Source organism: Bombina bombina, chromosome 5 (genome assembly GCF_027579735.1).
Source record: "Bombina bombina isolate aBomBom1 chromosome 5, aBomBom1.pri, whole genome shotgun sequence".
In the NCBI taxonomy this organism is placed as follows: domain Eukaryota; kingdom Metazoa; phylum Chordata; class Amphibia; order Anura; family Bombinatoridae; genus Bombina; species Bombina bombina.
Window position 1 is genome coordinate 899495138 of NC_069503.1, and position 13788 is coordinate 899508925.

The 13788-nt window shown below is 40.9% G+C and overlaps 1 protein-coding gene across 1 annotated transcript in view; it reads right to left on the bottom strand.

Annotated features, from left to right (window-relative positions):
* Nucleotides 1–13788, bottom strand: part of SDR16C5 (short chain dehydrogenase/reductase family 16C member 5) — a 119883-nt gene that overhangs the window by 43888 nt on the left and 62207 nt on the right. The window lies entirely within an intron of this gene.

Consider the following 13788-nt stretch of genomic DNA (forward strand, 5'->3'; position numbering starts at 1 on the left):
ACATTACTCAAACTGATTGTATAATGCTTGTGTTTGATCCATGGAAGCTTGTTGTAGGAATCCATGCGACAGTAAGAAGCTGGTGTGCAGCATATGATTATGTGAGGTTATAGAGTAGCATACCCTGTCAGGATATTTCTAGTGGTAGTGCCCACAATGCTCTTCTACCATTTGCAACAAAGTGGCTTATCAATGTAGCGGACAGCTTACTTCTCTCTGCGGTCCTTTCTGAGAGAATACATTGTATAATATTTTAAGTATGTGGATATGTGCAGGTTTGTATATGTGGCTCAATGTTTAAAAATTGGACACCATTGGCCCAAACATATGAGGCTCACCAGGCAATAGTGTAGTTGTAAGTAAATATACTTTCATCACATTCATTTACACATTCACGAGTCTCCTTGTTTATGTAGGTATGATGGACGACACACCGAGCACATGGCTTACCTGTGTATACCAGGGGAACCTGTATCCAGATGAAAATGTACCAAAAACTGATTAAAGTACATCACAAAAATATTTGTGATCAAAACAAGATGGATTAAAAACTTTCATAATTCAGATACATTTTCCTGTTTACTTCTATTACATAATTTGCTTCATTCTCTTAGTATCCTCTGTGGAAAAGCATAGATAGGTAGGCTCAGGAGCATGCAATGCACTACTAGGAGCTAGCTGCAGCACATATAAGTCTCTTGTCATTGGTTCAACTGATGTGTTCAACTTCAAGCTTCAAGATAATGAAGCAAATTTGATGACAGAGGTAAAAAGGAAAGTTGCTTAACCCCTTAATGACAACTGACGTACCAGGTACGTCATGCATTAACAAGTAGTTAATGACAATGGACGTACCTGGTACGTCAGTTGTCTAAGAGAGTGCTGGAAGCGATCGCAATCGCTTCCAGCAGCTCTCAGGGTATTGCAGTGATGCCTCCAAATGGAGGCATCCTGCAATACCTTTTTAGAAGACTCCGATGCAGAGAGAGCCACTCTGTGGCCCTCTCTGCACCGGTAGCGATGGTGCCGGTTCGTTGGTGGGTGGGAGCGTAACAGGGAGGCGGGTGGGCGGCCCATCGCTACCCGGCATCCGGTTCCTAGAAGTGCAATGTGCACTGACACCAATGAGGAGGGAAGAGGGGGGGGGGGGGGGGAAAGATGTTTTAATCAAATAATATAAAAGGATCTGGGAAGGGGAGGGGGATAGGGGTATTGTGGGGGGCTGCTACACTACAGAAAACATAAAAAAAAACAAAAGAACAAAAAACACTTTTGTTTTTGGGGCAAATTGGGTACTGGCAGACAGCTGCCAGTACCCAAGATGGCCGCAATTAGATAGGGGAGAGGGTTAGAGAGCTGGGGGGGGGATCGTGGAGGTTGGGGCTAAGGCAGGAGTCCATCACAGCTAAAATATTTTATTTTTTTTATAAAAAAAAAAAAAAAACTCCTTTTATTTAGTACTGGCAGACTTTCTGCCAGTACTTAAGATGGCGGGGACATTTGTGGGGTGGGGGAGGGAAGAGAGCTGTTTGGGAGGGATCAGGGGGTGGGATGTGTCAGGTGGGAGGCTGATCTCTACCCTAAAGCTAAAATTAACCCTGCAAGCTCCCTACAACCTACCTAATTAACCCCTTCACTGCTGGGCATAATTTACGTGTGGTGCGCAGCAGCATTTAGCGGCCTTCTAATTACCGAAAATCAATGCCAAAGCCATATAAGTCTGCTATTTCTGAACAAAGGGGATCCCAAAGAAGCTTTTACAACAATTTGTGCCATAATAGCACAAGCTGTTTGTAAATAATTTCAGTGAGAAACCTAAAATTGTGAAAAATTTAAAGTTTTTTTTTTTATTTGCTCGCATTTGGCGGTGAAATGGTGGCATAAAATATACCAAAATGTGCCTAGATCAATACTTTGGGTTCTCTTCTAACAAAAAATATATACATGTCAAGGGATATTCAGGTATTCCTGACAGATATCAGGGTTCCAATGTAACTAGCGCTAATTTTGAAAAAAAGTGGTTTGGAAATAGCGAAGTGCTACTTGTATTTATGGCCCTATAACTTGCAAAAAAAGCAAAAAACATGTAAACATTGGGTATTTCTAAACTCAGGACAAAATTTAGAAACTATTTAGCATGGGTGTTTTTTGGTGATTGTAGATGTGTAACAGATTTTGGGGGTCAAAGTTAGAAAAAGTGTGTTTTTTTCCATTTTTTCCTCATATTTTTTTTTTTTTTTGTAGTAAATTATAAGACATGATGAAAATAATGGTATCTTTAGAAAGTCCATTTAATGGCGAGAAAAACGGTATATAATATGTGTGGGTACAGTAAATAAGTAAGAGGAAAATTACAGCTAAACACAAACACCGCAGAAATGTAAAAATAGCCATTGTCATTAAGGGTAAGAAAATTGAAAAATGGTCCGGTCATTTAGGGGTTAAATATGTATGATCTGTCTGAAACATGAAAGAAATGTTGTTTTATGTCCCTTTAAATCACGAGTCTGTAAGACTATTTAAATCATGGTTGCCCATTTTAGAATACATTTTTCAGATCAGTTTTACAGTTCTATCAGAAATTACTCATTTGGTTATATACACTTACAAACATATAGATAATTGTGAAATTATTGCAAGGTGAACCATCTCCAGTATAGGGCTAGATTACTAGTAGAGGTCCAAATGTTGTACTCGAGTGAAAAGGGCTTGAGCCTAACTGAATTTAATACGTGTCAGGATAGTACATCAGAGCTCTGGTTAACGGTTACGCTTGACTAAAAAGTGGCACAAAACATGCACAAATACATTTAAAAAGTACAGTTATAGTGGATAGCCAGGACCCAGTTGACTCAATTGCTGCAGATTGATGAGGGCATTCTGTATACTACAAACTATGTGATCCTTTGGGTTGTGATGGAATTTCCTTATTACGAAGCAAGGCACCAACATGGACTTTTCCAAGAAATAGTGTAACGACAATATTGACATTTTTTAAAAATTCTTTGACAGAATCATTTAAAAATAAATGTATAGACAATTAACCATTTATATTATAATGCATTATTGAGTTGTTGTTTATTAACTTTGTAAAAATACAATAAAAAAACTATTTCAACATAAAAAGTACAGTTACAATCATAGTAACACTATCTGATAATAAAAAATAAAAAACAGAATTTATGCTTACCTGATAAATTACTTTCTCTTGTGGTGTATCCAGTCTACGGATTCATCCTTTACTTGTGGGATATTCTCCTTCCCTACAGGAAGTGGCAAAGAGAGCACACAGCAGAGCTGTCCATATAGCTCGCCCTCTAGCTCCACCCCCCAGTCATTCGACCAAAGGTTAGGAAGAAAAAGGAGAAACCATAGGGTGCAGTGGTGACTGTAGTTTAAACAAAAAATGTTTTACCTGACTTACCTGATACACCACAAGAGAAAGTAATTTATCAGGTAAGCATAAATTCTGTTTTCTCTTGTAAGGTGTATCCAGTCCACAGATTCATCCTTTACTTGTGGGATACCAATACCAATACCAAAGCTTTAGGACATGGATGAAGGGAGGGAACAAGACAGGTACCTTAAACGGAAGGCACCACTGCTTGCAAAACCTTTCTCCCAAAAATAGCCTCCGAAGAAGCAAAAGTATCGAATTTGTAAAGTGTGCAGTGAAGACCAAGTCGCTGCCCTACAAATCTGTTCAACAGAAGCCTCATTTTTAAAAGCCCATGTGGAAGCCACTGCTCTGGTAGAATGAGCAGTAATTGTTTCAGGAGGCTGCTGGCCAGCAGTCTCATAGGCCAAACGGATTATGCTTTTCAGCCAAAAGGAAAGAGAGGTAGCAGTCGCTTTCTGACCTCTCCTCTTACCAGAATAGACAACAAACAAGGTAGATGTTTGTCTGAAATCCTTAGTTGCTTGTAAATAGAACTTTAAAGCACAAACTACATCAAGATTGTGTAACAGACGTTCCTTCTTCGAAGAAGGATTAGGACACAGAGAAGGAACAACTATTTCCTGGTTAATATTCTTGATAGAAACAACTTTAGGAAGAAAACCAGGCTTGGTACGCAAAACTACCTTATCTGCGTGAAAGACCAGGTAAGGTGAATCACACTGTAAGGCAGATAATTCTGAAACTCTTCGAGCAGAAGAGATAGCTACCAAAAACAGAACTTTACAAGATAACAACTTAATATCTATGGAATGTAAAGGTTCAAACGGAACCCCTTGAAGAACTGAAAGAACTAGATTTAGACTCCATGGCGGAGCCACAGGTTTATAGACAGGCTTGATTCTGACTAAAGCCTGAACAAACGCTTGAACGTCTGGTACCTCTGCCAGACGCTTGTGTAAAAGGATAGACAGAGCAGATATTTGTCCTTTTAAGGAACTAGCTGACAATCCTTTCTCCAACCCTTCTTGGAGGAAAGACAAATCCTGGGAATACTAATCTTACTCCATGAGTAACCCTTGGATTCACACCAACAAAGATATTTCCGCCATATCTTATGGTAGATTTTCCTGGTGACAGGCTTTCTAGCCTGAATCAGAGTATCTATAACTGACTCAGAGAACCCACGCTTTGATAGAATTAAACGTTCAATCTCCAAGCAGTCAGACATAGAGAAACTAGATTTGGATGTTTGAACGGACCCTGTATTAGAAGATCCTGCATACCAAGTCCTGCGTGGCCACACAGGCGCTATCAGAATCACCAAAGCCTTCTCCTGCTTGATTCTGGTGACCAGACGAGGGAGAAGGGGAAACAGTGGAAAAACATAAGCCAGATTGAAGGACCAAGGCGCTGCTAGAGCATCTATCAATACCGCCTTGGGATCCCAGGACCTGGACCCGTAGAGAGGAAGTTTGGCGTTCTGCCGGGATGCCATCAGATCCAACTCTGGAGTGCCCCATAGCTGAGTCAGCTGGGCAAATACCTCTGGGTGGAGTTCCCACTCCCCCGGGTGAAAAGTCTGATGACTTAGAAAATCCGCCTCCCAGTTGTCTACTCCTGGGATGTGAATTGCTGAGAGATGGCAGGAGTGATCCTCCGCCCACCTGATTATTTTGGTTACTTCCGTCATCACTAGCGAACTCTTTGTTCCCCTCTGATGATTGACGTAAGCTACAGTCGTGATGTTGTCCGACTGAAATCTGATAAATTTGTCCGCAGCTAGTTGAGGCCATGCTTGAAGAGCGTTGAATATTGCCCTCAGTTCCAGAATGTTTATCGGGAGAAGCGTTTCTTCCCGAGACCATAAGCCCTGAGCTTTCAGGGAGTCCCAGACCGCACCCCAGCCTAACAGACTGGCGTCGGTCATTACAATGATCCACTCTGGTCTGCGGAAATATATTCCCTGAGACAGGTGATCCTGAGACAACCACCAGAGAAGAGAATCTCTGGTCTCCTGGACCAACTGAATTTGAGGAGACTAATCTGCATAATCCCCATTCCACTGTTTGAGCATGCATAGTTGTAGTGGTCTGAGGTGTATCCGAGCAAAAGGGATTATGTCCATTGCTGCTACCATTAATCAGATTGTCTCCATGCACTGAGCTACAGATGGCCGGGGAATGGAATGAAGAACTCGGCAAGTAGTTAAGAGTTTTAACTTTCTGACCTCCGTCAGAAATATTTTCATTTCTACCGAGGAAGGGAACTCTTGTGAGAGGGGAAAGAGAACTCTTTTTGATGTTCACCTTCCACCCATGAGACCTTAGAAAGGCCAATACAATCTCTGTGTGAGACTTGGCTCTTTGGAAAGACGGCGCCTGAATTAAGATGTCGTCTAGGTAAGGCGCCACTGCTATGCCCCGCGGTTTTAGAACCGCCAGGAGGGACCCTAGCACCTTTGTGAAAATTCTGGGAGCAGTGGCTAAACCGAAGGGAAGAGCCACAAACTGGTAATGCTTGTCCAGAAAAGCGAACCTGAGAAACTGGTGATGATCTTTGTGGATAGGAATGTGTAGATATGCATCCTTTAGATCCACGGTAGTCATATATTGACCTTCCTGGATCATTGGTAAGATTGTCCGAATGGTCTCCATTTTGAATGATGGGACTCTGAGGAATCTGTTTAGAATTTTTAGATCCAGGATGGGTCTGAAAGTTCCCTCTTTTTTGGGAACCACAAACAGGTTTGAGTAAAAACCCAACCCTTGTTCCGCAATTGGAACTAGGTGGATCACTCCCATTGTATGTAGATCTTCTACAAAGCGTAAAAACGCCTCTTTCTTTGTCTGATCTGTAGACAGACGAGAAATGTGGAACCTTCCCCTTGGAGGGGAGTCCTTGAATTCTAGAAGATATCCCTGGGATACTATATCTAATGCCCAAGGATCGTGTACATCTCTTGCCCAGGCCTGAGCGAAGAGAGAGAGTCTGCCCCCCTACTAGATCCGGTCCCGGATCGGGGGCTATCCCTTCATGCTGTCTTGGTGGCAGCTGCAGGCTTTTTGGCCTGTTTACCCTTATTCCAGCCCTGGTAAGGTTTCCAGGTTGCCTTGGGCTGTGAAGCGTTACCCTCTTGCTTTGCAGTCGGAGAGGATGAAGAGGGGCCGTTCCTGAAATTACGAAAGGAACGAAAATTAGCTTTGTTCTTTGTCTTAAAGGACTTGTCCTGAGGGAGAGCATGACCTTTTCCCCCCGGTGATTTCTGAAATAATCTCTTTCAATTCAGGCCCACAGAGGGTCTTTCCTTTGAAAGGGATGTTCAAAAGCTTGGATTTAGACGACACATCGGCCGACCAGGACTTTAGCCATAGCGCCCTACGCGCCAAAATGGCGAAACCTGAATTTTTCGCCGCTAACTTAGCTATTTGGAAAGCGGCATCAGTGATAAAAGAATTAGCTAGCTTTAGAGCCTTAATTCTATCCATAATTTCCTCATAAGAGGTCTCCGTCTGGAGCGAGTCTTCCAGCGCCTCAAACCAGAAAGCAGCTGCAGTAGTTACAGGAATAATGCAGGCAATAGGTTGGAGAAGAAAACCTTGTTGAACAAAAATTTTCTTCTTAAGTAAACCCTCTAACTTCTTATCCATAGGGTCTTTAAAAGCACAAATGTCTTCAATTGGTATGGTTGTGCGTTTAGCAAGTGAAGAAACAGCCCCCTCCACCTTAGGGACCGTCTGCCACGAGTCCCGCACGGGGTCAGATATGGGGAACATTTTCTTAAAAACAGGAAGGGGAACAAAGGGAACACCTGGTCTATCCCACTCCCTAGTAACAATATCCGCAATCCTCTTAGGGACCGGAAACGCATCAGTGTAAACAGGGACCTCTAGGTACTTGTCCATTTTACACAATTTCTCTGGAATCACCAAAGGGTCGCAGTCATCCAGAGTAGCTAATACCTCCCTGAGCAAAACGCGGAGGTGTTCTAGTTTAAATTTAAAAGCCAATGTATCTGAATCTGTCTGAGGAGGAACCCTTCCTGAATCAGAGACTTCTCCCTCAGACATCAAATCCCTCACTCCCACTTCAGAGCGTTGTGAGGGAATATCGGATACGGCTACCAAAGCGTCAGAATGCTCATAATCTGTTCTTAAAACGGAGCTACCACGCTTTGCAGGTAACACGGGAAGTTTAGATAAGAAGGCTGTAAGAGAATTATCCATGACTGCCGCTAAGTCTTGTAATGTAAAAGGGTTAGACGCACTAGAGATACTAGGCATCGCTTGAGCGGGCGTAACTGGTTGTGACACTTGGGGAGAGGTAGACGGGCTACCCTCGTTACCTTCAGTCTGAGAATCATCTTGGGCCACATTCTTAAGTGCAACAATATGATCTTTAAAGTGTATAGACATATCAGTACAAGTGGGACACATTTTGAGAGGGGGTTCCACCATGGCTTCTAAACACATTGAACAAGGATTTTCCTTGGTGTCAGACATGTTTAACAGACTAGTAGTATACACAAACAGGCTTGGAAATCGCTTTAATCAAATAAAAAACACAATTTGAAAAAAACGTTACTGTGCCTTTAAGAGATAAAAAGGGCACACAATTTTACAAAACCGTGAAAAATGCAGCAATCCTTTTGAAATTTTCACAGTATGTAATTGAAGCCTTAGTAAGATTGCACCACTAGTATCAAAACGATTAACCCCTTAATGCCCAAACCGGAGCAGCCTAAAGCCACCACCCGGTTAAAATTACTACAGCACCTTGCCACAGCCTTGCTGTGGCCCTACCTGCCCTTAGGGATCAGATTTGGGGGAATATAGCTTCTCTTAGGCCCTCAAACAGCAGCAGGACCCTCCATGTGAAGCAGCATGAACTTCTCTGCAATTCTAACTGCGCATCTGATCCGCAAAATTAGGCTCCTCCCACTCTACTCCGGAGCTGTGAGGCCTAAAAATTCATTCCTAAGTGAATAAAAAATAGCCATTCCTTAGATAAACAATCGATTGCCCTGAATTAGTGTCAACCAGCATAATTAGCCCTGTTATGCAAGCATTCAATTCCTTACTAAGTCTGTGAACATAGCTTACCCTCCCCCTCATGGGGATATTGTCAGTCTCTTCTAGCATTATCTCAGTCTTGTCTAGAAATAAATGACTGAACATACCTTATTGCAGACTACCCTGCAAACCGTTCCCCCCAACTGAAGTTTTCTGGTACTCCTCAGTCCTGTGTGGGAACAGCAGTGGATTTTAGTTACAACATGCTAAAATCATTTTCCTCTCAGCAGAAATCTTCATCACTTTTCTGCTAGAGAGTAAATAGTACAAACCGGTACCATTTAAAATAACAAACTTTTGATTGAAGATAATAAAAACTACACTTCTAACACCACATTCACTTTACCCTCCCGAGAGACCCTAGTGCTTAGAGCCGGCAAAGAGAATGACTGGGGGGTGGAGCTAGAGGGGGAGCTATATGGACAGCTCTGCTGTGTGCTCTCTTTGCCACTTCCTGTAGGGAAGGAGAATATCCCACAAGTAAAGGATGAATCCGTGGACTGGATACACCTTACAAGAGAAAAAGATTACAAAACTGCATAAAAAAGTTATAAGGGCTCAAAGAGGTCTCAGGTGTTACAAAAAAAATGCTTACCTGATAAAGGAATTTCTTTCATGGTGGTGAGAGTCCTCAATCCATTACTCTTCCCTACCACTAGGAGGAGGCAAAGATTCCCAAACCCCAAGAACTCTATAAACACATCCCTCCTCACACATACCTCAGGCTAACGTATAGTCAAGCATAGTGAGGTAAGAAAAAGGAAAAAGAGCCATAAAATGAGCAGAGAAAATATATATACCCTGGGTAATACTTATAAGTGAGAAACCCTCTCCCAAGATGCGTGGAGAGAATTGTCCACTCCCCTAGCTACCAATACAAAGGTAGCTCAGGAGCATCACCCCTTCCTCCTCTAAGTAATGTCCAGCCCAGAAAAGGGTGAACAAACAAAAGGGAGGGAGGGAGCCTGGAAAGTATTACCCAGGGTATGGAAATGTTGGTGTTAATTTCCAATGATCTTGGCCCCCTGGTAATACTTACCAGCCAGAAGATTAAAAAGCAGTACAAAGAAAGGGTGGGAAAAAATACAAAGACTCTCGAAATATTTCAAAACCAACAACAATTTATTCAGATAAAACTGAGGGCAGAATTCTGCCGATTCACGAACATCATGCGTATAATGTGCACAAAGGTATTGAAGGATTTCCAAACTGCAGCCTGACATATCTCCTCTGGAGTAGCGTCAGCCTCAAGAGCCCAAGAAGTAGCAGCTGCCCTAGTAGAGCGTGCTTTCAACCTATCGGTACCTGTTCCCCTTTTTGTTTGTAGGTTCTTGAAATTGTCTGCAAGATCCAGCTTTAAATAGTAGCCCATTAAGGAGCTTGACCGTGACTATGACTTTTTGGAATCAGAAACAAGCAATCTGTTTTGCTAAAAGCTTGTGTTCTCTTGACAAAAATATGAAGGCATCAAACTACAGTGGATATAAAAAGTCTACACGCCCCTGTTAAAATGTCAGGTTTCTGAGATGTAAAAAACCGAGATAAAGAAAAATAATTTCAGAACTTTTTCCACCTTTAATGTGACCTATAAACTGTACAACTCAATTGAAAAACAAATTGAAATCTTTTAGGTAGAGGGAAATAAACAAAAAAAAATAATGTGGTTGCATAAGTGTGCACACCCTCATAACTGGGAATGTAGCTGTGTTCAGAAATAAGCAATCGCATTCAATAGGAGTCAGTACACACCTGCCATCATTTAAAGTGCCTCTGATTAACCCCAAATAAAGTTCAGCTGTTCTAGCAAGTCTTTCCTGACATTTTCTTAGTCGCATCCTACAGCAAAAGCCATGGTCCACAGAGAGCTTCCAAAGCATCAGAGGGATCTCATTGTTAAAAGGGATCAAAAAAAGAATTTGACCAAAAGATGCATCTAAATAGCACTTCTCACTCCCTATTATATTTATGGTTGGTTACATCATTATCTGAAGGTGTGATAAGGTGATCTGTTTAAAATGTAACTTTTATTTCAAATCTTAAAATAACACAACACAAACAAAATGTATGTTTTAAAAACAGAGTTAGATTATTGTCACAACGGTATAGAGGTGCCTGAGGTTTACTAAAAAAAACTGCCAAATTAAAATTGAAAGAGGGCGGGGTCGTGGACTCTCCATGCCCGGAAAGAAAGAAATTTATCCGGTAAGCATACATTTTCTTTTCTTTTCCATAGCATGGAGAGTCCACAACTTCATTCCAATTACTAGTGGGAACCAATACCCAAGCTAGAGGACAAAGAATTAACAGGGAGGAAGAACAAGGCAGGCGGACCTAAACAGAAGGAACCACCGCTTGAAGAACCTTTCTCCCAAAAGAAGCCTCAGCCGAGGCAAAAGTTTCAAATTTGTAGAATTTAGAAAAAGTATGCAAAGAGGACCATGTTGTCACCAGCTGTCTCATAAGCTAAATGTTTAATACTTCTTAACCAGAGGGAAAGGGTAGTAGAATTGGCCTTCTGACCTTTACGCTTTTTAGAGAAAACAACAAACAGGGCAGAAGATTGCTGAAAATCTTTAGTTGCTTGAATGTAAAATTTAAGAGGATGCACAACATCCAGGTTATGCAAAAGACGTTCCATATGGGAAGAAGGATAAGACAAAAAGAAGGAACAACAATTTCCTGATTAATGTTTCGATCCAACACCACCTACGGGAGAAAACCCAAATTAGTACTGCCTTATCTGCTTGAAAAATAAGGTACGGGGAATCACACTGCAGAGCCAAAAGCTCAGAAACTCTGTGAGTGGATGAAATAGCAAGAAGAAACAAAACCTTCCAAGATAATAATTTGATATCAACAACATGCATCGGCACAAACGGAGCCTGCCGCAAAACTTTAAGAACAAGGTTAAAGTGAAGGTAAAGTTTTCTTAACTAGCTATTGTATATATGTACCTTTTACTAAGTCAAAACCAGTCGCTAGGTTTGTTTTGTCAAAAAATATATTTATTTCGGTATAAATTTAACTATATTTGTCATACCGTTCCCTGCAGAATCTCCTCCCATCCTCCATTTCCTGGATTTTGATACTGTGATGTATAGAGCGGTCCCACCCGCTCTATACGTGTCTAGTTTGCTCGTGCACATCGAACATGGAGTAACTGCGCATGCGCTTAAGTTTTGCCCATAGATCTTTGCGCATGCGTTAATCGAGGGTGTCTGTCTCTACTGCAGCGCTTGTATTAGTATATGGGAATTTTATAGTGCGCACGAGCTTGACAAATGGGCGGTGGAATATGTCGCGCAAGCTTGACAAATGCGCAGTGGAAGATGTCACGCATGCGCATAAAGACCCATGTTATTATGACGTGAATTGACGGCCGCCTAACGGCCAAAGAATCAATTGGACAACAGAACAACGTGATCGTTGTTTATAAAAAAAAAAACTGTTCTACAGGTTGATTTTCGGAAAGCCGAATACAGGATAATAAATTAAGATATCTCCGGTAATATAAATCTTTAAAAAATTTGATGAATGAAAGTTATATTTATTTGGTTTATTATCTGTTATTAATTAGAATAGAGCTTGTCACTTTACCTTCACTTTAAGACTCCAAGGAGGAGCAACAGGTTTAAACACAGGCTTGATTCTGACCAGAGCCTGAACAAATCTGCCAGACGTTTGTGCAAAAGAATAGACAGTGCAGAAATCTGACCCTTCAGAGTACTGACTGACAAACCTTTCTCCAGGCCATCCTGAAGAAAAGATAAAATGCGGAGAATCCTCACCCGGCTCCAGGAGAAACACTTAGATTTGCACCAATAAAAAGGTATTTACCTTATGGTAAATCTTGCAAGTAACATGTTACGAGCCAAAATATGTGATTAGAAATTGGATGCGCCTAATAGGCTGAAACAATCAAAATATCTAGGTATAAATGTATCAAATTTCAAATTATCCACTTAAATATACTGCAAAACTATCTTATGTGCTCAGTGTGTGTCAAAGAGCAAATCTAAATGTATCCAAAAACAAAAATATCAAAATACGATTTGTATGGTGCAATATAATATAATATAAAAATTGCATATCAAAGTGATTCTAAAAAACAGTGCAAAGTTCTTGTAATAGTAAGAGTTCAAAGCACTTATCCAGAATCTGAATGGATATCTCCCAAGACGTCTAAAGGAATGTCCCACAGATCTCTAAATATCCAAAAAGTCATGGCAAGCTGCTTCTTCCAAATCTGTTGGTGTTCAAATTTGTGTTCTGTAAGGTGTTAAAAAGAAAAAGAAGGTGCAACCATAGTGCACAATCAATGATATAGATAAAAGCCAGCGCACATATGTACGACAACTTTTCCCATGTTCTCCAAGCCACTCGAAGCTCTAGCCGGCTGTCATGAACATGATTCAGAAAAGATGTTATGAAAAACTGCAGTACTCAGATTGTAGTTTTTCCCAGCTCCAAATTAGCCTCTACACACTCGGTGTGATATTCACAAGCTATGCTGGTTTAAAATGTAATAAAATGAAAAAAATAAAGCTTGTGGAAAAGTCTCATATCATAAAAAGACTTTAATCTTCAAAACACAACGTTTCACGATCTACCATGACCATTTCATCAGGTGTAAATACATGATTAAAATTTTAAATAAACTTTTTTGGTGTCCTAAGGGCTTCACTGCGCTTGCACGAAGGTTTCACACGCGTGTTGACAGAAATATCTTAAACAGCACGTCCTCCCAATTGGTCTGATCCTATCCAATCAGGACTTGATGTGACAAGCCCATCTACAACATTTACAGACTAATATCATTGGGAGGGAACCCTTTTACATGTTCCAATAGGATACTTGATAACATACCCACCCACTTTCTAAACAGTGTGTATTGCCCTGTATCGATTTCTAATCGCAACGGCTAATTCTAACTGCGACACTGTATCGATTTCTAATCGCAACGGCTAATTCTAACTGCGACACTTTCGCGCAAGTTGTGGTGTCATATATCCCTAACAATCTGACCTCTCATACTGTACAACTGTATAATATACATCAAAAATACATAAAATGCAGATTGTAAAATGCTCGTGATATCTAGTGTAATCGGGGTCTAATGATGCCTAATAGATTAATCCCTCTTAGTTGTATTATAAACTTCAAATATAGGAGACCCCTTATAACTAATATACGGGGATACAAGAGTCAATCCCAATATCTGCAATCATATGTCCATGACTACTTGCATATCTACATATTCCATCGTAAATCAGATAAGATAATAGAACACAAGAACTATATAAAATGATTCTCTATAAA